Consider the following 25676-nt stretch of genomic DNA (forward strand, 5'->3'; position numbering starts at 1 on the left):
AACATAACTTTAAAGAGCAGCCTCCCTTCACCTATTCTTGTAAATGTGGCTCAGTTTTTAGAGGTTATGTCTAAATATAACTATCTTGGAACATATCTTAAACCTTAGATGATTTTTATTTTCTTTTGCTGTGTAAATATAATTTCTGTTTCCTTGTATTTGTAAATGTTTTTATAATATACATCAATAAATGTTTGGGGGAAAGAGAGTTTAAGAATAAGAAGACATCGTGTATAAAGGCTAAGTCTTTTTGTGTACTACTTTTTTTTTTTTTTGGACTCTTCAAGGCAAAAACAAACTTTTTAGAACAGTGTGCTACATGGAAGCTATCCCTTTCTAATCAAAATGGGAGCAGAATAAATAGACACTTTCTGTAAAGATGACTTTCCCAATTTAGAGAGCTACATATCATGATAAATAGCAACCATAACTGGTTAAAGAAAGATAGAGTGAATAGAAAACCCAGCATGGCAACTTACTAGGCTTGTCCACATGTGCAGATGAGCAGAACGGCCATGCAAACCAGAGTGGCCAGACCAGAACAGATGTTTCAAGAGAGATTACCCTCCCACAATGAGTGAGTCCTTTAGAGCCCTATTCAAAGATTATACACATGTAATATATGACAGTATTATTTACATCATAAAATGTGCTAAATAGAAAGGTGAGATTTACAACTACATATAAGTAGAAATTCTAATATTTCTTCCTACAACTTGAATGTTTGTTTTATGTGCCCTGCTCTAGGGCATTCAATGTGTACTCAATACAGTTTATCATGAAGCTACCAGATTTCACACCTATTCTTTGCAGGCTCAATTGTGAAGCAGTTTCACTAGTTACCGATCCCCAGAGAAGATTTCCACTCCATGGAGAATAGCTAAGATCATCACTATGCCAAACTCTAGAAACAGAAGTCCATGGCCTATGTCCACTGCATCCTAGGCTACTGTGCAGGCCCTCTATGCACCATTTACCTACTTGCCTGAATCCAGTGAGAAAGAATATACTCAGCGCATGTTATTTAAAGTGAGTCTATTATTTATAGATAGTCAGCAGGGAGAAGTCTTACATCCATTGTGAGCAGGTCTCCCAAGGTTCAGGAAAGCTGCCCAAAATGGATGAAGTCTTGATGCACATGCCTCTCTTTGCACCACAGCTGACAGACCCTGGGAAATAGCCCACCCTGGGTTATAGACCCACAGGTCCACATGACTCACTGGGCAAAGCTTTGAAGGACATCTTGCTTCCAGGGGAGAGAGGAACAAAGCTTAGGCTGTTCCAGTTGAATTGGGTGGTTTTACTCCCTAACTCGAGATGTCTCTAGAAGGGTCAGGAATAAAATCCATACTGTTACATACAGTGTCTTCTTATCTGAGGGTTTTACGTTCCCAACACATGCCACAGTTATTCTTGAGAATTACAAGGAAGAAAGGGGAAAAACTGAGTCTGTCCAAAGCCACGCAGCAAACTGACCTGCACCAGTATCCAAAAATAACCTGATTGTTAAGAAGAGATAAATGGCTCCACAGAGACAGGAAGGACCAAGAGTAACCAAATACAGCATGTAAAGTGTGGGCAGACACCAGTGGTGGACAAAGAGACATGAAAGGCAATAACAGTAATAGTAGATTTTTCTGTAAGGCATTTATACTGAAGTATATCAAGCCTTTGCAAAGAGACCTTAAGATTTGGTAATGGCATGAAAACCCAGAAATATATGTGTGTAATATATTGTGGGCTAAAAAGTGAAAAGAAAAAAAAATGTCTAGATGAGAACTGGTGCCTTTCATATGCCAACTTTATGAAGAGCTTAGCAAGCACTTAGGAGCAACTGGTAAATTATGATCCACACCTAGCAATGCATATATAATTAGTGTTATGTGGCTAAATTAATCCATAGAAAAGTTACTGACATGATTGTTTTTATCGGATTACATGGTCTCCTATCTGCTTATAATTTAGGTGCTAAGCAATCACTTCCTCTTCTGCACTTGACACACATCCCCTTGGACAACTTTTTGTAACCAGTTCCGGAGGAGGCACCCTTTCATTTGAATACTGCTAGGCAACCCACTCCAAAACTTACACTGAAAATGCTAAGCCTCTTTGGTCTCAATTATGGAAATGAGATCATGTTTACCTAAAAAAAAAAAACATTAAAACATTATGTCTCACATGCATCTGTTTTAAAAGATAAATTTTATTTAAAATATAATGACAGTTCATGTTCACATTTTTAAAAAAATTATTGAGTAATTTCTTTCTTTTCTTTTTATTGTTGGGGATTCATTGATGGTACAATAAGCCAGGTTACACTAATTGTATTTGTTAGATAAAGTCCCTCTTGCAAAATTTCTATTATTATATTCTAAAGATCGAAGCAAAATAGAAGAATTATTTTATTGTAATACTATTAAAAATCTTGTGATTCCTTGATTTATAACTTGGAATTGTATTTTTTTGTGTGTTATTCATGGCAAATCTTGTTTTTTAATCTGACAGCAGCTATTCCATGTAAGTCTTTTCTTTGTTGAAATACAGAGCCTCATTACTGACAACACATAATCTGCATAATTATAGGTCTGTTAACATCTTAATTCTATTTACTTTGCATTCATAGGACCTCTTCCAAGCTCCAACACTTAGCCTCCCCTAGTCCACATAAAATATTAGAAAAGCCCAATGTCCTTTCACTGTAAGAAGGCACACCCTATTCTGAACATGCGGATAATTATAACAAATAATGAAGCAGCATGAGGGGAACATACTTAATGACTATTTTAAACTTGGGGGTGGGCAGAGAGCTTCCTTCGTCTAATTCAAGCATCTATGAATTACCTTGACTTTCTGAAGTGAACTTTTACATCTTGAGACATGTCCAGTTTCAAGGATAAAATATTTTTAATACAAATGAGATAAAAAATTATTCTAGATTTTTTACAATTCAGCTTTTAAGCCCTTTAATTTAACATAAGCAATTAGGATTTGCCCGAAGATCACGTTTAACCTTTTAGTTAAACATACTTGGAATTTTAATTCATTTTGTCTCTGTTAAATTAATGGCACTAAAAGTTATGCAGTGAAAAAAAAATGTAACACTTTCAAGTAAAATTATGTAACGTTCAACACACTGAATGAAAGCACTTACACTGAGGATTTCGAAGAATGAAATCTGATACTTAGAAATCTTCCCAGGGCGTTCTCTGTCCTTCAGCTTCCTGGTGGGACTTGCACTATGCTGAGATACCACATGTGATAAAATGTATCCAACTCTAAATCTAGCCTGGTTCAATCTGGGCCACACTGAAAATGGCTTTTATTGTACTTTAATTTTTGTTTGAGGCTTAGCCAAGCTAAAAATGGAGGGGGCTTGACAGCTTTCAGTGCAAAGGCAGACCCTTAGAAAGACCACAAAACACGCTGGCCTGCAAAGAGCTGCATAGAGCAGCCTACATAGAATATAAGGACAGGCTCCTATACAGAATTCACTGAAAAATTCAGGTAAAGGACACGGCAGCTTCTTTTAGGCAAAGCTAAATTCAGCAGCTGAGTATAAAGAACAGAAATGAGAAAATAGCAATGCTATCATTATGCTATGATGTGAAGATTTAAATAACTTCTTCAGGAAAAAGGTAATGAGTAAATAAACTTTGGAAGAGTGAAAAACAATAAAATACAAGCTGGATGAACCAAATTCATCAATTAAAACAGGAACTATGCTACCTTGGAAAAACAGCAAAATGACTCTGCACCAAAAACAGTTCTCATTGGACAGATACTATGATAGTGGACAAAATTAGTCAAATATGTAGCATTATAATTAGATGAAGAGGAAGAAATCAATGTGCCAATACTAGATTTCTTAAATTTAAATGAAAAAAGCACTCTTGAAACCGCAAATGTTTGATAGATTAATTCTAATGATTTAATGTATAAAAGATATATTCCCAGAAGTAAGTAGTTTCTATACCTTAAGCCAATGTGTCAGGAAGCAAATCTACATCAATGGAGATGAAGGAGCAGCAAAGTTTAACAAACCAGAGGGGACATGTGCTAAATGCAGAATAAGAGTCTTCAATAACTGTTCAAGGAGTGAACACCATATACACCAGCTGGTATCATAGGCTCAGAGCCCATAAATCCTAAGGGTACTGGTCTGGGAGGGCAGTACCAAAAGTACAAAACATCTGTGAAATATATTACTTGGGTGAATTGAAAACAGTAGATCTTAAACATAGGATGGAAATGGGAATCAATACAACACCAAAGGAAATTACTATCTATAGAATTATTTCCTGAAAAGCCCTCATCTCTGAAGCTTGGGAAACTAACAGAAAAGATTATCATACATCGGAAAAAATGACTGATTAAAAAATAACTCCATAATGAACTGGAGTTGAAGAGGGAAGTTCAGTCTGAAAATGAAGGTAAAACTTCCCCCCGTTGCCCCAAACACAACTCTGACTTCCAGCAGGAGAAGGGCCATGATCCAAAGGAACCAGAGCAGTTGAGAAAACTGTTTATCAGTGGTCTGAGCTTTGAAACTACAGATGATAGTTTAAGAGAACATTTTGAGAAATGGGGCACACTCACAGATTGCGTGGTCATTTAGAGATCCCCCCAGCAAAACATTCCAGGGGTCTTGGTTTTGTGACTTACTCTTGTGTTGAAGAGGTGGAAGCACCAATCTGTACTCAACCACAAAAGTAGGACGGGTGTCTTGTGGAAACAAAGAGAGCTGTTTCTATAAAGATTCTGTAAAGCCTGGTGCCCATCTAACAGTGAAAAAAAAAATTTGTTTTGGTGGTATGAAAGAAGATATAAAATACTATAATTTGAGAGACTATTTTGAAAAGTTTGACAAGATTGAAACCACAGAAGACAGGCAGAGTGGGAAAAAAGAGAGGATTCGTTTTTGTAGCTTTTGATGATCATGATACTGTTGATAAAACTATTGTTCAGAAATATCATAGTATTAATGGGCATAATTGTGACATGAAAAAAATTCTTTTTAAGAAATAGATACAGTCGGTGGGATGATCACCAAGAGGTCATGGAGGTGGATCTGGCAACTTTGGGAGTCAGAAAGGAAACTTTGGAGGTGGTGGAGATAATTTTGGCCGTGGTGAAAACTTTGGTGGAAAAGGAAGATATGGTGGTGAAGGTAGAGGCAGCAGAGGTAGTTGCGAAAGAGGTGATGGTGGATACAATGGATTTGAAGTTGATGGTGGCAACTATAGTTACGGTCATGGTCACAGTAGTAGAGGGGCCTATGGTGGTGGTGGATCAGGATATGGAAACCACAGTTGTAGATATGGTGGCAGACCAAGGATATGATGCTACAATGAAGGAGGAAATTTTGGAGGTGGTAACTTTAATAATAGTGGAAACTTTAATGACTTTGGAAATTATAGTAGACAACAGCAATCAAATTATGGACCAACGAACAGAGACAGTTTTAGTGGGAGAAGCTCAGGCAGTCCATATGGTGGTGGCAATGGATCTGGTGGTAGAAGGTTCTACAAACAACGGGAAAGGGCTACGGTTCTTAGCAGAGAGAGAATGAGGAGTTGTCAGGAAAGCTGCAGGTTACTTTGAGACAATTGTCCCAAATGCATTGGAGAACTATAAAAATCTGCCACAGAAGGAATGGTGATCCATAGTCAGAAAAGTTACTGCAGCTTCAATAGGAACCCTTCTTGTTTGGGACTGTCATAGCAACAGTTTGCAAAAAGTGCAAGTATTGATTAATTCAATGTAGGGTCAATTACATGTACATTCCTGATGTCTTTTATCTGCTGTGGCTTTTTCTTTTCCTTTTTCTTTGCATTGCATTAGGTATATTGCCCTGTAAATTGTTGTAGTGGTACCAGGAATAAAAATTAAGGAATTTATAACTTTTTTTAAAAAGGGGGGGTAACTCCATCAGAAATTGTGAAGATGGAGAGGTCTGTCTAGCCCAGTCATACATGCTAAAAGATAGAGGTTGAAACAACCTCTTTTGTTTGTGCAAAGAATGTACAAAAAGAAAAGAAAAAAGAAGTTCTTAAATGTAATCCTTTTGTCTTTTCAATATGTATTAAAAAAAAAAAAAGAAAAGACCTTAGACCTTTTCTAAGGCATTATTTGATATATGAGAACTCTAGGGAAGGCATTATTTGATACATGAGAACTCTAAGAAACTTTTTCTTTTCAGCACTTAAGATTTGGCATGTAACTTATAGGTAGTTATTTTATTTTGTTTTGTTTCTGTCTTAGGCAGCAGTTCTCAACCTGTGGGTCACAACCCACAGGAACTGTATTAAAGGGCTGCAGCATTAGGAAAGTTGAGAACCACTGGTCTAAGGTAATATATATTATACCTTTTATATTTGTGGTGAGCAAGAGATTTATCTTTTACATTTTTGAAAGCTTTTGAACACCTACAATAATAGACTACTAATAACTGCTTAATTAATTACTAGTAATAAAACCAATAAGAAACAGGTAGAAAGAAAGTGATGGAAATTATATGTTGTCTTCAATAAAATTACATTCATTTCTTTGCTGATATCATTGTTAATCACAACTCACCAAATGAGTAAACCTAAAGCAATGTTTAATATATTGTAAAGAGATGAAAACTTTTCAACAGAAAGGAACAAATCTAACAAATGTTAAAGCATTTACAATGATGGGTTAGGATATTCACAGAGTAGAAAATTCATAAGCACAGGGGAAAATCTCTGAAAGTATTCTATGGAGTGCTTTGAACACAAAAAGATGCCTGCAGCCTGGATAAAATCCCAGACTAATGATTAATAAAATCACATATTTTAATACCTACAAACTTCAGAAATACATCTAGTCCCTCACCTAAATGCTGATCAAAGAGGAATAATCAAATGCCAGTTACAGTTCTCAAGATATTCAACATACACACCATAATGATTAATCAAGAGTCACAGGAAATACCAAGTGCTATTGTTTTTGTGTTAGCAACATCCAACACTGTCCAATTCAGAGTTATTTTCCCTGCTCCCAGTGATATTAGAACAAACCCAGACTAAATTAATTTACTGTGAAAGATCAATCAGCCGATGTCTAGCAAGCAGGGAGCATAACGTCATTGGTTCATCTCACTTGGGCAGTAAAAAAGAAAAAAAAGTAGGGCAATGTATCCAAACCTACTGATTAAGACCTAGAGTGTCAATGGTACCAACCGATGAAATAAAAGTCATTACTAATATTTAATTACTAGTTTCATCCCTGATGCAAAAGAATGCTATCTTCCTGTACCAACCCTGGAAAGAAAAATATAAGAAATAAGGGATTAATCACGTTTGAAACCTCCAAACTCCACACTCACTCATTCCCAGCATAAAGAGCTTCACATCAATGACAAATAAGTTGCAAAACATCGTCAGTTATTTATATTGTTTCTGGCAGACCCTTTTAGCTGCATATTTACACTATCCTGTCATGTCTTTCTTGCTAACGAATTCTTAGAATTTGGATGTTTACAATGAGTTCATATCCAAGAAATAAATCATGATTTATACATGAGTTATATTTATACCATTCTATTTTTACACTTAAGTTTTACATTTTGGTTACTTAAATATAAGGGAAAGGAGAAGAGAGACATCTGGAAAAGTTTCTAGTTGAAGTCTACCATAAGTAGGCTGGAGTGGAGAGTTTTCCAGTACTAGCTTTTTGCTTTCTTTATTGCCTTGAAGAGGGTCTTGGAAGGATGTAACACTTAGAGATGTGACAGCCATATTGCAGTTGTGAGCAATAAGCCTAAGGAGACAAACTCAGTGCTGATGACGACCAGGTAGGGAGACCAAAAGAAGGTGGCTCTCTGATGAAATTGTTGAGCTTCTGCACCAAAACAGAAACCACTTACTCCAGTTGTTCATTTATAATTTCATTGAATGTCACTTGTGTAAGCCTTTGAGAGTTGGGCACTACGATTCTGTGACTTGTATTTGGAGACAATCTAACTGATACAGTAATCAACAGATAAGAAAACTTCCATATTAATAAATAATATAAATAGGAAAATAAAATGAAGAGTTTAAGTATCACCACAATCATAAACTATAAATATGCAATCAGCTGGAGGACCCAATAGGCATAATTTACTCATTTAAAATGTATTTTTTATATTATTAGCCAATTAATTGGGAAATGGAGATAAAAGTGCTTAAAGTGTCAACAAAATAAAAAGTAGACAAGTGAGACTGCACCCAAAACGGCTTCTGAACAACAAAGGAAACAATCAACAAAATGAAAAGGCAACCTATGGAACAGAAAAAATATTCATAATCCATATATCTGATAAGGAGCTAATATTCAAAATACATAAAAAACTAATACAACTCAATACCAAAAATAAAATTATAATAAACTAATTTAGAAATGGGCAAAGGACCCAAATAACCCAAATATCCATTTCTCCAAAGAAGATACAAATGGTCAACAAGTGTAAGAAAAGGCACTCAACATTATTGGTCATCAGGTATATGCAAATAAAACTACAATACAATACTGCCTCACACCTGTTAGAATTGCTATTAGCAAACAACCAAAAGGTAACACCTGTTAGTAGGTGAAAGGACTTAGGGAAAAGTGAACCCTTATACACTGTATATAACAATATAAATTGGTACAGCTATTATGGGAAATAGTACGTATATTTCTCAAGAAATTAAAAATAGACCTATCATATGGATCCAGCAACTCCATTTCTAGAGATAAAACCAAAGGAAATGAAATTAGTACCTCAAAGAGATGTCTATATTCCTGTGTTCACTAGAACATTATTTACAGTAGCCAAGATACAGAAACAACCTAAATGCCAATGAACAAGTGCATAGAGAACACGAGTGCATGTGTGTGTATGTGTGTATGCACACTGAAATATACACTATTGAGCCTTTGAAAAAGAGGAAATGCTGCAACTATTGGCAACATGGATGAACCTGGCGGACATTATACTGAGTGAAATAATCCAGGGTCAGGAATACAAATACTGTGTGATCTCATTTATATGTAGAATCTAAAATAGTCAATCTCAAAGAAACAGGGTGTGAAATTGTAGTTGGCCGAGGCTAAGGGGAGAGCAGAATGGGAAGATGTTAGTTAAAGGATGCAAAGTGTCAGGATGAATAGTTCCGGAGATCTAATGTACAACAGAGTGACTATTGTTAACAGTACTGTATTGTATACTTGAAATTTACTAAGAAAGTAGATCATGAGTGTTCTCACCAGAAATTAATAAAAAAGGTAACTATACGAGGTGATAGGTATGTTAATTAGCTTGATCGTGATAATCATTTCACAATATCTATCAAAACATCACGTTGCATACATTATCATGCCATTGATATTTAATTACACCCCGAGATTTTATATAACATATGTGTATTGAGTACCTACTCTGTGTCAGACACTGTTCTGGTCATTGGAGATATTCCAGTAAATAAGATTTCCTTATACAGTTTTAAGTCTGGTAGGATAAAGACAATTAAAAAAATATATATACATATATATTTATATAAATTGTATATGTACTGTATATGTATATATTTTCTCAGTGAGGTAAATACTGGACATAAATAATAAAAAATAAAAACAAGGGTGGCACCTGTGGCTCAAAGGAGTGGGGCACCGGCCCCATGTGTTGGAGGTGGCGGGTTCAAACCCAGCCACGGCCAAAAACTGTAAAAAAACTAAAAACCGGAAGTGAGTCACAAGCGTGAAAGGCCTGCCAGGAAACACTTCTTTAATAAGGTGATACTTGAAAGGAGACCTGCAAATTATAAGAATACCAGCCAAGAAAATATCTGAAATCAGAATTTCTAAAAGGAGGAAAAAAATAAACCTAGTTCATAATGTGGGAACAAGCTTGGCATATTTTGGAACTAGGAATAAGGCCAGATGGTAGACACAATGAGAGGTAGAGGAGAGTGGTAAGCAAGTAAGGACACAGGGGTCAATCCCACAGGAATTTAAAAGTTATGGAAAGGAGTAGAAATTATATTCTGTTTACAAAGGCCATTGAAAGATCTCAAGCAAAAGATGACACAATAGGACTTGTGTTTTTAAGAGCTCACTGTGGCTGATATGTTGAGCATGATTTATAGGAAAAAACGGAAAGAGATAGCAGACTACCCTAAGCAGGAAATCATGGTGCTTGGCATATGCTGGTAATGGGGAAAAAAATGGAAAGAGGTAGAGAGACTTGATATATCTATGGCAGTAGATCTGCTTAGAAATTATATATATTTCAAATTTTGTTTCATTTTTACAGATAAGGAAATTGAGGCCCAGAGAAATTAAGTGGTATACACAAGTCACATGGGTAGTCCATGGGAAACTATGTCCGTTAGCCACTGCCGTTGTACAACGTTTAGGGAAGTGCCTACCTAACAATTGAATCCTCTTCTTCTTCCAATACTTCCTTGTATCATACACAAATCCCCGCTGTCTCTCATCTCTGAGACCCTTGTGGAAGGCAGTGGACAGCTTAATTGAAAGTCTCTGAAGGCTGAGAAACAAAGAAAAAGATATTTAGGTCTTTGGTAATATATCTTATAAATGCAAACATATCTCAAATATTTTCAGATTTTGTTATTCAAACTTTTAATGGTATTCTACAATGAGTATTTTGGTTTTTTTGTTTGTTTGTTTTTGACCGGGACTAGGTTTGAGCCCACCACCTCCGGCATATGGGGCCTGCGCCCTACTCCTTTGAGCCACAGGCACCGCCCAAGTATTTTGCTTTATAATAAGTAAAACTATTCTTTTTTATGAAAGAAAGGGATATTGGTTATAAAAAACAGTGAAAGCAATAGTTCCCAACAGAGTTCCAAGATATCCTTCTAATCAGTATATTTAAAATTTCTTCTCTCTGGTATTAATTCGTGACTAAATATGTTGATTTGATTGTCTTTGTGTGACTTCTTTAATCAGAAAGATGGCTGGAGATTATTTCCCTGAGAAACATTTATTTTTAAATGAAAGATAAAGAGTTTGAGGAAATAAACATTACCATCACTGACTTTTTAAAATGGAATTATGGGCAATATTCCAAAAAACCTCAGATTCTTCCACAGAGTTTCAAATTCAATACCTATTCCTCATTGTCACCACAGGGCCTACCATTAAGCTCCACAGTCATCAACTTTTCCAAGACTGTAAATTATCATTGAGAGAGATCCAAACCAGAGAAAGCATTACAGAATTTCAATGTGTGCATTTTAAAGATAAAATACAGAATTCCAAACAATACAGAAATGTATCATTTCTCATTAGAAAACAAAATACCATTTTCCTCCATGTTCTATATTTTCCCACCTAGCTATCTCGTGATTGGTCTGTGTGAATTGTTCACCAGGATGATCATGTTTTCATATGTTTCATGTTTTCAAATATTTGCAGACATGGTTTTTACAGGACATCAAAAGAAAGCCACTGATTAAATAACCGAAAAGAACTTGTCCCCAGTGTCTCCTTTTGGCCTCTCTCTCTCTCTGCAAGGAACAGCTCTGAATGCACTCATGATCCATCCACATTTTCATACATTCGGATCACGCCTCATTTGCATTAACATAATCAAACGCACAAATTTTCACTGTACCTGCTTTTGTTCTTTAAACTTGCAAGAACAGGGTGTTATCTTATGCAGCATGAACGTTATTCAGTTGTTTAACCATGCTCTTAATCACTGTATAACACATCTCACAAATAAGCAGCTGCTATATGAATTATATATGAAGATATTTTCTAGAACACTCTTGCCTACATATATTGCATAATGTAGGTCCTAACACATTCTGCTCCTTAATTCTCTAATTTTTTTAAGAATTGAAGCATTACCTTGTTCCTTTTGTAGTTCAAAAGTTTGTTTTTCATATATGCTATAAAAATAAAATTCTTTAAGGGAAGGCCACATTTTAAATCTAAGTATAGCATATATTTCTCTAAAGACTGGCTTTTTTGTAGGAAATTTTTCTGGCAGTGATTCTTAGTTAAGAAGAAGATACATTTGTTTTTTAAAATACTGTAATTGCCACTAATATAAATGAAATTCGATAGTACCAAGTTGTGTTCTTATATAAAGTAACAACTAACAAAGAAGTTGAGGAGTAAGCTATTTTATATCCTTATCTCCACCTCACCCTCTCTAGGTTTTATAATTGAGGCATTTCAGTAGCCCTGTATGGATATGGAGTCATTAAGTAATGAATAAAACACTGTGGACATAATATGGCAGAGAGAACAGTGGGTTATAGACTTGGAGCTCTGGTTTTTATTTCAGTTTAACCATAATTCTGTGACAAACATGGGTCATTAATTTAAAATCCTTGTGCCTCCGTTTCTGCAGCTTGAATAGAATTAATGAAACTTGTCACTCTGTACAGAAATATTATAAAAACTAACAAAATAATAAGAAAGAGTATGATCCAAGCCACTATTGAGACCAACGGCATACAAATTACCTAAGACATTTATTTAAAATGACAATTCCTAGTTTTAGCCCCAGAGAGTCATTTGCATTCAGTAGGTCTGAGGGAAGAATAGCAAGGTATAATCTGGAAATCTGGATTTTTAATAAATATGCAGTTGATTGTGAAACCCGTTATCTTATGGCCCATCCTGATTAACTGCTCTAATACAATCTAGACACATATCCAATTGTCCTGCCCCAGACTTACACATCATCAAATGAAACAAAAGTCACAAGCAGGTAAAAGATTTGTCAATACCAAGGGAAAGGGGATGAGAGAGGAGGAGAGGGTAGCAGATGATGGGAAGCTAGAGCTGTTCTAAGAACACTAATAAGAACATACCACAAGACAAAAAGTAATGACCTCCTTGACATTATTCTTAGTGTTATGCTAGTCTATCTAGCCCATGTACTTTATTGTCAGTTTCTAATAGAAGTTAGTTTTTTTTTTTTTGCTCTGTATAATCAGCACTAAAATAATTAAATAAAACAAAGAAGGTAGGTTTTAGTATAAAACATACTTCATAATAAAGAAGTTGAAATTGTTAGTCCTGCGGTTTTCTTCTTGTTGCTTTGGATGGATTCAGTATTTTCCACTTTGCTACCTTCTTTTTGCAGTTTCTGCTCCTTAAAATATCTGTGATAATTACTTTTCTTCAGTATTGCCTGAAAAAATATATGCCCCTCCCTAGGAATTTATTGAAGTCCTGTAAAGTTTTATGAAAATACTTCAAGCTATGATATAACTATAACCCGTGGCCAAGATGTGAAGACTATTCTCAGACAGCAAAGTTATTTAGTTCCCCCAGGTGCTGGATTTTTATCTCAGAGTCTTAAAACAATTACATATATTTCATATTATGTCATTGAACATTTAATATCTCTAAAATTTGTGGGATTTCAAGGTACTTGTAAATAATTAGATTTTGCTTGAAGTCCAATATACCTTTGGGGGAATAGAAGAAACTGCTGGAATTGCAGTTTCCAGAGTTTTGACCTAGACTATCTTTCTAGTTATAAAGTGAAATGCCTTCTCCACATCCAACGTTGAAAACTACAGCAGTCGTAGGATCACTTTATAAAAACTGTACAAAGGGAGGGGGAAAGAGACATAAAAGCATGATGAAACAAAATCTTCATAAAATCAGCCTCAAATCAAAGGTTTGAGGTCATAACGCATTTATATAGGTGCGCCCCCATGTGGTGAATTCGTGGGACACAGGACATGAGGAAGGATTTCTTAAATGAAGAGCAATTTTGTTTTTCTTAGTTTACTGTCGTCTAAGATGGAAGATGTACATTATAATGAACCCCGATAAACAATGATTTTACTTATGTGCATGCATATTAAAGCTTCATAACCCTGAAGTAGCCACCTACAGAGGAAGGATCAAATTGTCTCCTAATAGTTCACTGAGAAGTTTCCCTTACTTATATTGGAATTCCAATAATGGACTTCAAATTAATTTAGTCAGTATTCCACTGATAAAATTTTAGCTATAATTAGAAACATAATCCCAGTGAAAAGATCAAATATAAAATTAGAAAAAGGAATTGTTAAAATAAGTGAGAGAAGCCATGTATTGGAAAAAATCAGATAGGAGAAAGAAAAATGGAGAGAAACATGGAAAAGAAAATAAAACATGCAGACTGTCCAGTGGCATTTTTATATGCCATTACTAAGTTTTCTTGCATATGAATGAAATTAATGATTTTGAGAACATGGAAGAGACCATGACAATGTCCGACAGGGCAAGACAACAACCATGATTTCAGAAAGAGATGGGAGGCCATGAGAGCCCTACAGATTTGGCCTCAGCACCTTCTACCCAATACTCCTGTATGTTATAATCTAGTTGATACTCACGGGGGGAAAAAAGATAGATAAAAACCCAGCAACTTGACTAAACCCTAACTACTGAAGACAGAGCAGTAAAAGGTTAAGCCTGAAGAGAATATTAAGATATACAGTGAATTTTCTGTATACTGGGAAAATTATTAGAAGTGATAATAGCAAGTTTGTGATTGCAGGCACCACTTTGAAAAATAATTGGTGATTTTATGAATATATTCTTCTCAAATTTATGGATATATGTCCAAATGTATTTGTTGGATGTGAAAGTGGTTTAATGTTTATGAATTCTGAATAAAACAACTCTAAATATTTTCCTCCATTACCACAAACTATTCTGTAGGTTCTATAATCACTGAGTTTTGAATACATTGTTCAAGTAAGAGCCTCCATCCTACGACTACCTTTACAATTTATTTACATTTTGAGAATAGCCCCCCCAAATATAAAGCATTTTAGCACAAAGGAAGATCATTCAAGAACTCTTTGCAGATGGTCATTTTCTTATCCTCAAACAGAGGAACATAAGAAAATCTCAAGAATACAGTAGTGCACTTTCTATGATATTTTAAATTCTGTTTCTACCTATATATTCTTATGGCATTTTTTTTATTCCTGCTCTTAAATATCCATAAAACAGTGACAGGCAGAGGATTATAGTAACAGTCATATATAACACCATTCATTACACTCCCTTTGGTATTTACACTGTCCTCTTGGATTTTTTTAAATATTACTATATATTCATTTTTACTAGCTTTCCAGCTTTCAATTTCTGAGGCTAATCTAGGTCACATTTCCACCAATATAGTTTCTAATGAGAGTTTTTAAAAACGCATCATGTCGCGCTACTCCTGAGATTGTAGCTACCCCGCCATTTACGTTGGCAAGAAATGCAGTGCAGATGCATCTGAACTTTCTAATTTGAAAGATGATGGGACCAGATTGTGAGGTCCCTTGTCTCTAACCGTAAATTTAGGCAAGCTTGAATTTCGCTTGCCTGAAACAATGCAAGATAGAAGAGAGGAAATGTGAGGTAAGTCACAATTTATAAGAGAAATATGATTCCGAGCCTTTCTGACAGAAATAGGCCCCATTGAGACAGCAGCCTGATCCAGAATCTCAGCTATTACCACCAGAAAGTGTCCGCCAGAATAGGCACTGATAGATTACAATATCTGCAGAGTGTGCTTCAGTTTTGAATTCATTGAGATGACAAAGGGATTGCTCAAAATAGTCCAGGTCCATGTTAGGAAAATAAATGTATTAAATTAACTACAGGTCTACTCAGCATACAAAAAAAAAGATGACATCCTAATATCAAATCCCAATTTCTTCGAAGTAAGACAATGTTTAAGACAGTATTTTGGTCTCGTTTAAGTTCTTCTAGTTTTTAATTTGTCTTTTCTGTATCTTGTCATTTTTATCAGCATATTTGCTCAAAGTGCACGTTTGATGTGGTATTTTTCACTGAATTTCTAAAGTGAATTACTTCCTATAATAAAGTAGAAAATATTAGTTCCCTGCTGCTTTAATAAATCCAGAAATAACATCTCTTTGTGTAGCTCCATAGCACCCTCGATCTTTTTCTGCATCTTCATCCTATATGCTGAGTTTTTTCATATAAATGCAAAATATCAAGAAGGATTTTTTATAACATTATCAAAAAAATTTCAGAGTAAAAAGAATTCCCGCTAAGACTGGGCTCCCTGACCATAGTCAGCTTACTTAGAGGTGTCTCAGGTTCATCTTACGATGTTAACGTGGTTCAAGAGTTCCTCTTCCACTGGCTCCACAAACTTCATAAAATATTAGAGTTTACGTTGAATGGGATACTATTCCTAAGACACTTCATAAAACTTTGATTTTCAAGATGCAAATTGTATAATTTTTGAGTAGAATAATCAGATTTTGCATATATTGAGACTAAAAGGCCTATTCAAAATTTCATGAACTTAGCCAACTTTTTCAAAACTCCTAACTGGGAGGATCATAAAATTCTTCCTTGAAAGGAGACCAGTTTGTGTTTTCAGCGGTGGGGGTTGTATGTTAGTTGGTCATTCTTAAACTGAGACATTAAAATGAAAATTCTAAACTTAAGTAAAAAAGTCTTAAAATTGTGGTAAGGTTTGCTTTCATTTCATGAGTCCTCCTTAAGCATTCCTTTCCAATCACAACCTTCTGAATTTCGCTTTGAGCTTACACAGATGTACACAAGTTTGAGGGTCACACATTTGGGTTTTCTTTCATGAATGCCCTTGTAGTCCTTGTATACAAAGGGCATGATCTGCACATATACAAAATCAGCACTTCTCTGAGAAGTGAAAAATCCTTTGCTCTCTTATTGGACTATCCTTTCTCCCCCCACCCCCCCGCACCTCTCCCAGTGTATGCTGTGAGTAAAAACCATTATTTATGTATGATTTAGGCCACCACCCTATCTTAGGACTTTCCTTAGTTTCTGAAGATCACCTGTAGCTCAAATCACAGAAAGAAGTCTTTTTTAGGAGTATTATAATATCACAAATCTAAGAGCTTAAGGAAAGGGAGATAAGGAAAAAGGAACAAATACCATACAAGGCCTCTTTTGCTTTGAGCTTGGGCAAATAGCTCATGTAAATATCTTTCCTCATCCTTTCTTTATTTACATGAAAGGATATTTACATAAATAAATAAATATCCTTTCATGTAAATATCTCCTCATCCTCACTTTAAAAAAATGTTAATAAATACTAACTAAATGCATGATACAAAAAGACAATAAAGGTTGTCTCGGTGCCTGTGGCTCTAGAGGCTAAGGACTAGCTACATACAGTCCAGGCCCGCCAAACAATAATGATGGCTGCAACCAAAAAATAGCCAAGCGTTATGGCAGGCACCTGTAGTCCCAGCTACTTGGGAGGCAGAGGCAGGAGAATCTCTTGAGCCCAAGAGTTGGAGGTTGCTGTGAGTTGTGATGCCACAGCACTCTACCCAGGGTGACAGCTTGAGGCTCTGTCTCAAAAAAAAAAGACAATAAGGGCAAAACATGCTTTAAAATATTTCATAAAACCACCAAGGATTAAGCAAGGGATAAATGAGAATATCATAAAGGACTCAGAAGCACCCTGAAAAAAAGGGGTTCTTCTTTGGTGAGAATGTCTTAGCATGCCAGGTTGCAAGCCCAGTCCCAAACTGTAATAAGGAGCCCTCACCTGGAGCATTCAGACCCAAGGGAACAAACTGTCAGTCAGGCAGTGGCTCATGCCTGTAATCTCATCACTGTGGGAGGTGGAGGTGAGTGTATCCCTTAAGCTCAGGAGTCCGAGACCAGCCTGAGCAAGAGTGAGACCCGTCTCTAAAAATCACCAGGCATTGTGGTGTGTGCCCGTAGTCCTAGCTACTCGGGAGTCTGAGGCAAGAGAATCGTTTGAGCCCAAGAGTTTGAGGTTGCTGTGAGCTATGAAGCCACCTTACTTGGCACTCTACCAAGGGCAACAAAGTGAGACTTTGTCTCAAAAAACAAAACAAAACAAAACTGTGCTCTGTTGAGTGTATGTCTTAGCTTGTCTCCCAGCTCAGTTCATCTTTGATAATCCAGAATTATCAGTCTCTCATCCTTCAACTAATTTCCCTTAGAGAAGAATTTTATGGAAAATATAGTATTTTTTAAATTGCGAACTGAGATGAATTTTTAGGGAATGTTTAAAGATATTTTATGACATATCCTTAGCATCCACTATTAAAAACTAGAATAAACATTCCCTTTAACTAAATGTCCACAAGAAAATAAATAAATAAAAAGTATAATGTATCCATGTGATAGGCAGTTCTTCATCTCCCTTTAACCATTTCTACATACACAGACTTCCAGTGTGTATTTAATATGCATCTACTCCAACAGTCAGGACCCAGGGCCTTGTCAGAAGGCTGCCCTAAAGGCTGCTGCCACCCACCTTTTTTGCAAACAAAAGGAGCTGGCAACCAACTGGGAATTTACATCCAAAGGCAGGAACTGTCTTTGACCAATGTCTGGTAGGGATGTGAGGTGTATAGATTTCTGCTCTCTTGCCTGTGGACAGCTCTGATTGGAAATAAAACAGGAATGTGGGAGAATGATAAACCCCAAGTTCAGAGTAGGAAATACCACCAGGTTAGAATCAGGGGAAGAAATGAGGTTTGCAAAAGGAACCCCTGGGGCTTCAATATTTCTAATAATATTGTATTTTCAGGGCAAAGAGGTAGATAAATAGATGATCATCATGTTAGGCTTTATGTGATTTTCATGTGTTTGAAACGTTTTAAATTTTTAAGATGAAATACTTAGGAAGACTGATAAGGGAAAATCTACATGCAGTTTATTTGAATTTGAGACATGTATCAGCATAGTAAAAATGTTTTAAAAGTTCAGCTTCCCATATTTTTCCTTTATAAATATCACATCTACCCAAATCCAGATCTAAAAGAGTGGAAGTCCTTAAAATGAAATTCTATGTCTATTCTTCCACTGACCCCACTTTACCCAGCTTTTATCCTGTTCATCAACACACATACTCTTCGAGATGGTCTTCCCTCACTTTTCTTCCCAGCTTGGATAGCAGGGTCTCCCATTTCAAGGATGCCCACTGATGCCTTGAATCATTCATTCCCTTTGCCTTCGACCTTGTCAAAATTCAGCCAGAGTAACATGTCTCCCCTTTTACCTCGTTCTCTTTTCAGACTCCCAAAGGTTGCTATTGATGAAACAAAACTCTACCAATAGAATTTTCTACAAATGTGCACAATAGAACTACTGTTCATAAGCACTTTGAGGAGAAATTGTGATTTTACTGTTATTTTCTATCTCTGTTATTAGTTTCCTAGGGCCACCATAACCAAGTTATACTAGAGCTGCCACCCACAAACTGGGTGGCTTAATCAACCAGATAGATTGTCTCAGCATTCTGAGGCTGGAAGTATGAGATCAGAGACTCTACTCTAGGCTTGATTTCTTCTGAAGGTTTTGAGGTATAATCTGTTCCCTGCCTTTTAGCTTCTGGTGGTTTTCTGGCAGTCTTTGGTGTTCTTTGGCTTGTAGAAGCACAACCCCTGTCTCTGCCTTCACACTAACATGGCATTCTCCTGTTTGTGCGTGTCTCTATATCCAAATTTCCCCTTTTCATAAGTACACCAGCTACCTTGGATCAGTAGCCTGCCCTACTCAGTGTGAGACCTCATTTCAACTAATTACATTGATGATGACTCTATTTCCAAATAAAACCGCATTCTGAGGTGCTGAAGGTTAAGTAACATCAATGTAGGAAATTGGGAGGACAAAATTGAACCTATCACAATCCCTTGTGTCTGAAGTCATAATCAATAACAGGCTGTCTTTCCTTGATCGAAAAACAACCCCACAGAGAAAAGGCTTTGATTATTTTATTCAATAAACACCTCTTGAATCCAACTGCAGGGAATTGAAGACACGGTCATTTCTATTTCAACATAAGCCCTTTATTTCCGTTAGTGTCCTGTTGCCATATGTAATTTCCAAGTAGTTTGTCTTTTAAGTATTCTTTCACTTACCTCTTTCTAGTAAACTGAAGAGCATTATTTTCCACACAATGTCGCCCTGGAACACTAACATCTTAGTTTCCCTAACTGGTTCTTCTGACTTACAAATGCTGGGCTTATTTTGGCTTGCATGTGAAGTTTGATTGCATGCATTCATAATTGAGTTTCCCTTTTGATTTATTAATCAGACCAATGTATCTCAAGATGATAATTAGTTGGCAAGATATGGCAAACATATACAAAGTTATTTATAAATAATCTCTTACTTTCTGCATGTTAACATTGTCTAATAGATGACATAACTGTAAAAGTGACAGCATGCCAGACTAAATATCTTTCATTGAAAGAGTGACATTTTAAAGCAAGATTCTTAAATATTCACACTGCCTATGGTTTAATTAATCTGCTGCTCCATAATTTGACTTTTTAATACTTTGAAATGACATTGTAGGTATTTTTACTGTTCAACATGGAAGGGTATTTAGTTACATGTTCTGAAATTATACAATATCACCTCAGAAAAGATGTTGCTATAAATACTCATAGATAGATACATTTCCATTTTCCCATTTCCAGTTTCATTTATACTGTAGAAAAACAAATTATCATGCAACACATTTGAACATTTTTATGTCTAAGCACCTGTATATAAATAAATGTGAAAGGTATTATAAGCTGATATAACTTCTTTTCTAAGCAGATATGCTGAAAGCATTTTGTTATTTCAAAATATTTAAGCAGAGAAAATTGGAGAACATACAACTAGAGCTTTCTGATTAGTTTTTAAATCTTTTTTTAAACCAGCAACTAGTGAGGAAAGGGGAGGATTAAGATAGCCAAAATAAGAAAAAAATAATCTTTTGCAGAGAACCACCCAGGCAAGCTCTTAAATAACATGGTAAGTACGGTCCATTGGAAACTGCCTTGGGTCAGTGTCTGAAAAATTCTATCCCCATTCCTCATATTTGCTCTTTTTCTGGAGTACATCAGAGAGAGGGTTACCCAGAAGAAGCTTCTTTGCTTTTGTAAGCTGCTTCTGTTCAACCCTCTGTTGACTCTTTCATAACTTCTTGGGACCAGAAGAGCAAGTTAGTGAAAACACCTGCCTTGCAGAGAGGGCGCTAACTAAACTCTAAGTTGCTTTACCAATTATTTTCTCACAAAAAAAAAGATCACCAAGAGAAGGGTCACAATATTTCTTTCCTAACTGAAGGAGGTTTTGTTACATGGGTGCTGGGAACTGACCTATGCAAGTTAGGTCATGACAGCTGACAAAAAGTCTTCTTGGTAGATATTTGTAGCCACTAAAAAAACAAAAACAAATAAATAAAATTGAGGTTAGCAGCTGCCCTCAGAATCTTGCTTCAGGGTAAAATAAGAAGTAAAACCAGTTCTGCTTGTCTATTAACATTTATTAAACAAATAATAGCAAGTAAATAAATAAATATTAGCAAACAGGTACAAAACCTTCATATAATTCATTCTATAAACTCAACAAAGCACCAAATCTTCACTCTTATAGGGGACACTCAAACATCTTACCTGATAAAAAGCAATGGAAGAAACTTAAATAACATCCCAGGGCCAAGATTTTTTTCTGTAGCCTTATCATCCAGCCAGTCAGAAATCCCTGGACTCACTGCTGGAACCATTAGGAAATATTTAAAGATTAGACTCCATCCCTCAAGTGACAGGCTAGCAGAAGGCCTCTCTGCACTCCTATACCCTCCACTAAAATGGTTTCAACAATAAACCATTGAATGCCACTATTTCCACCAATGAGGACTCACGTCTAATATCCAATATGATGGTTAAGATTCCACTAATTTATCCAATGAAATCTCTTTCCTTGCATTAATTATGCTAATTATTAAAGCTTTTGGCCTGATTTAGTATAAATACCCAAATCAGTTGTGTGGCCCCCATGGGGTCTAGGATTCCTTTTAAAATGCAAATGAGACATCCTTGGCTGTGAGGTCCTAATATGAATGAGTAACCAACCACTCCTAAAGCAGAATTTACACCAACTATAAACCCTGAAGCAACTTTCAGTAAATTACAGACATCAGAGCATTATAGCAAATCTTTAAAATACCGATATCTTTAATGTTGTCCGTCAATCTATTATCTATTCGCTTTTTTCTTTTTTAGCCATGCTGTCCTTTATGCTAATATGCAATGCCTTTTGTGTCTTCCCTTTTTTCATTATGTAGGTTCTTTGTATCTCTGACCTTGTGCCTCCCAGGAAATAAGCTTTTCTTGTCACTATCTAGGGTAATTTCTCCAAGAGTAGTCTCTAGAGCACTTGCTTAGGAATAATCCGGAGGATATTATAAAAAATGCACATTCTTTGGGCGTAAGACATGATTGCAAGAGGGACTTTGCCTAACAAATGCAATCAGTGTAACCTAGTCTATTGTACCCTCAATGAATCCCCAACAATAAAAAAAAAAAAATGCACATTCTTGAGGAATACCTCTAAGGTTGGTCTAGAAATCTACAATTTTAACAGACACCTCCCATTTCATGGTTTTGTACACACTGAAGTTTGAAAACATATTCTATTTCGTTTGTTCCAGTCAAGTAATAAAAATCTCTGTTAAACAAAAACTACGTGCAGTTGGTTTTATTTGACATTTTTACTTGCTACATCTACTTTTCACCACATTGTGGAACCTTCATAAATATTCAATAACTGTAAAGCAAACTCTCAATTAATTCAGATGTGAATTAACTAGCTGATGGATTATCCAGGCCCTCAGCTTCTTTTGCCTTTCCCTTAATGCAGCTGGCTATTTCTCTGGAGGACAAATCACTCATTTTTTGCAACTTGTTAGCAAGTTTGATGAAAGGTGCAGTTTCTAGACATACTGAAATGTGGTTGGTGGATTTGCTATGCAATAAATATCCTACAGAAGAGTCATCCTTTCTACAGATAATAAAAAGTTACCTGTAATATCCACCAACCAAACTCAGACAAGACCTTGCCTGACCCTCCTGGTTTTCTGAGAAATAAAATAACCACATAATTAGCTTTATGAATTACATAAGGAACTTCCATATTGCTAAATATTCACATAAACACCAAAATACAACTAAATTATTGAATAATTAAACAAGGGGAAAAATTGTTTAAGTTTGAAAATACCATTGGCTCATCTCCTTAGCTAAAGTTGGGAAGAAATTCAACAGAAATTGACAATGACCACCCTTTCTTCTCAGATACATCTACAAATATACATGTAGAAAATAGAATATTTGCCGTCTCTAACCCCAGGTCAAAAATCCAAGTCAAAAAGGATTTACCTACTTTGTCATTTTTTCCCATCACTTGAACCATCTTTCTTTCCATAGGATTTTCTGAGGTCTTCTGGGATATTATTGCCAAGCCCAGACTGACCTATTGATTACATACATACCAAGTTTTACTCAGTGTCAGACTTTTACATAGCTGACTATCTGGTCTTGTAACACACAAGGTCCAGATCACCTACTGTCAAGTAATTTATGGACGGGGTGAAGATTCATAATGCCTTCAAACAGAAAAAAATAAAAAATCCTCTGATTCAAAAAATATCCAATAGTTTACTGTTTTTTTTTTTTACATATACATGTGTTAATTAGGTTTCCATTTTTATTGCCTTCACAAAATTAAAAAGACTTTAATAACAATAACAATGTTTAAGATAAGGACTAGAAACAAAAGCCTCATAAAGAATGAAGGAACATAAATACATTCAGAAAAGAATCAGACAATTGCTACATCAAAATATTAAGTAATAATAATAATAATAATGCAAAGAAAGTAACATTCACATTGTCAAATAAGAGTATGTCTATTATAAAATGCTTTGACTCTGAGATTCAGTATAGAGTCATCAGTTAACTTATTATTTTTTTAAGTAACAAAAAAATAGACTACTAATATTTATAAATAAAAGTAATAGATAATTTCAAAAAACAGATCATGCTAAATCTTATAGGCAATAGAAAAAGTAGAAATACATCAAAATCATTCTACTTGATCTGGGTACACCTGATATTAGAATTGGAGAAAATTATTATTATAAGGGAGAAATTACAAACATGTCACTTATAAATGAGGATACAATATCCTAAACAACATATTAACAAGTTGAGTTAAAAATTAACGTTTAAGTAAGATACTTTGGTCAAAATTAAAACCAATTTATGTGAAAGTTAGTCACTATTTTCTTTTCTTTTTTGTTCTTTTTTTTCCTTCTTTTCCTTTCCCTCACCCCTTCCCTCCTTCTCTGTCTGCTCTCCCCTTCCCCCATGCCCCACCATGTCATTAGTTGTCATTAATTGTCTTCAAATCAAAATTAAGTACATAAGATTCATACTTCTCCATTCCTGTGATGCTTCACTAAGAATAATGTGTTCCACCTTCATCCAGGTTAGTACAAACGCTGCAAAATCTCCATGTTTTATGGCTGAATAATATTCCATGGTATACATAAACCACAGCTTACCAATCCATTCCTGGGTTGAAGGACATTTAGGTTGTTTCCACATTTTGGCAATTATAAATTGGGCTGCGATAAACAACCTAGTACAAGTGTCTGTATAATAAAAGATTTTTTTTTTCCTTCTGGATAGATGCCCAGTAATGGGATTACAGGATCAAACTGAGGTCTAAGTTGAGTTCTTTGAGGTTTCTCCATACTTCCTTCCAAAAAGGTTGTATTCACTTGCAGTCCCACCAGCACTGTAAAAGTGTTCCTTTCTCTCCACATCCATGGCAGCATCTGAAGTTTTGAGATTTTGTGATATAGGTCATTCTCACTGGGGTTAGGTGATATCTCAGGGTGGTTTTAATCTGCATTCCTCTAATAATTAGGGATGATGAGCATTTTTTCATATGTTTGCTGGCCATTCATCTGTCGTCTTTGGAGAAGATTCTATTCATCTCTCTTCCCCATTGTTGTACGGAATTGTTGGTTTTTTTCTTGTGAATTAATTGAAATTCTATATAGATCCTAGTTATTAAGTGTTTGTCAGATTCAAAATATGCAAATATCCTTTCCCTTTGGGTAGGATGTCTATTTGCTTTGGTTATTGTTTCCTTAGCTGTATAGAAACATTTCAGTTTAATTAAATCCCATTTGTTTATTATTGCTGTTGTTGCTATTGCCATGACAGTCTTCCTCATAAAACCTTTCCCCAGGCCGATATCTTCCAGCATTTTTCCTATTCTTTCTTTGGGGATTTTTATTGTTTCATGCCTTAAATTTAAGTCTTTTATCCATCTTGAATCGATTTTTGTGAGTGGAGAAAGGTGCGGGTCTTTTACATGTGGATATCCAATTCTCCCAGCACCATTTATTGAATAGGGAATCTTTCCCCCAGTGGATGCTCTTGTTTGGTTTATCAAAGATTAGGTGGCTGTAAGTTGTTGATTTCATTTCCTGGTTTTCTATTTGATTCCAAATGTCTATGTCTCTATTTTTGTGCCAGTACCATGCTGTCTTGACCACTATGGCCTTGTAATACAGCCTAAAATCTGGTATGATAATACCCCTGGCTTTGTTTTTATTACTAAGAACTGCCTTAGCTATACGGGGTTTTTTTCTGGTTCCATACAAAACGCAGAATCATTTTTTGCAAGTCTTGAAAATAGGATTTTGGTATTTTAATACGGATAGCGTTCAATCAGTAAATTGCTCTGGGAAGTATAGACATTTTAACAATGTCGATTCTTCCAAGCCATGAGCATGGTATGTTCTTCCATTTGTTAAAGTCCTCTGCTATTGTCTTTCTTAAGGTTACATA

The 25676-nt window shown here is 35.6% G+C and overlaps 1 protein-coding gene across 3 annotated transcripts in view; it reads left to right on the forward strand.

The window, feature by feature from the left end:
- The window catches only part of EPHA6 (EPH receptor A6), a 921042-nt gene that overhangs the window by 790116 nt on the left and 105250 nt on the right, over positions 1-25676 (forward strand). The gene's annotated exons all lie outside the window — the stretch shown is intronic.

This window comes from Nycticebus coucang, chromosome 16 (genome assembly GCF_027406575.1).
Source record: "Nycticebus coucang isolate mNycCou1 chromosome 16, mNycCou1.pri, whole genome shotgun sequence".
NCBI lineage: Eukaryota > Metazoa > Chordata > Mammalia > Primates > Lorisidae > Nycticebus > Nycticebus coucang.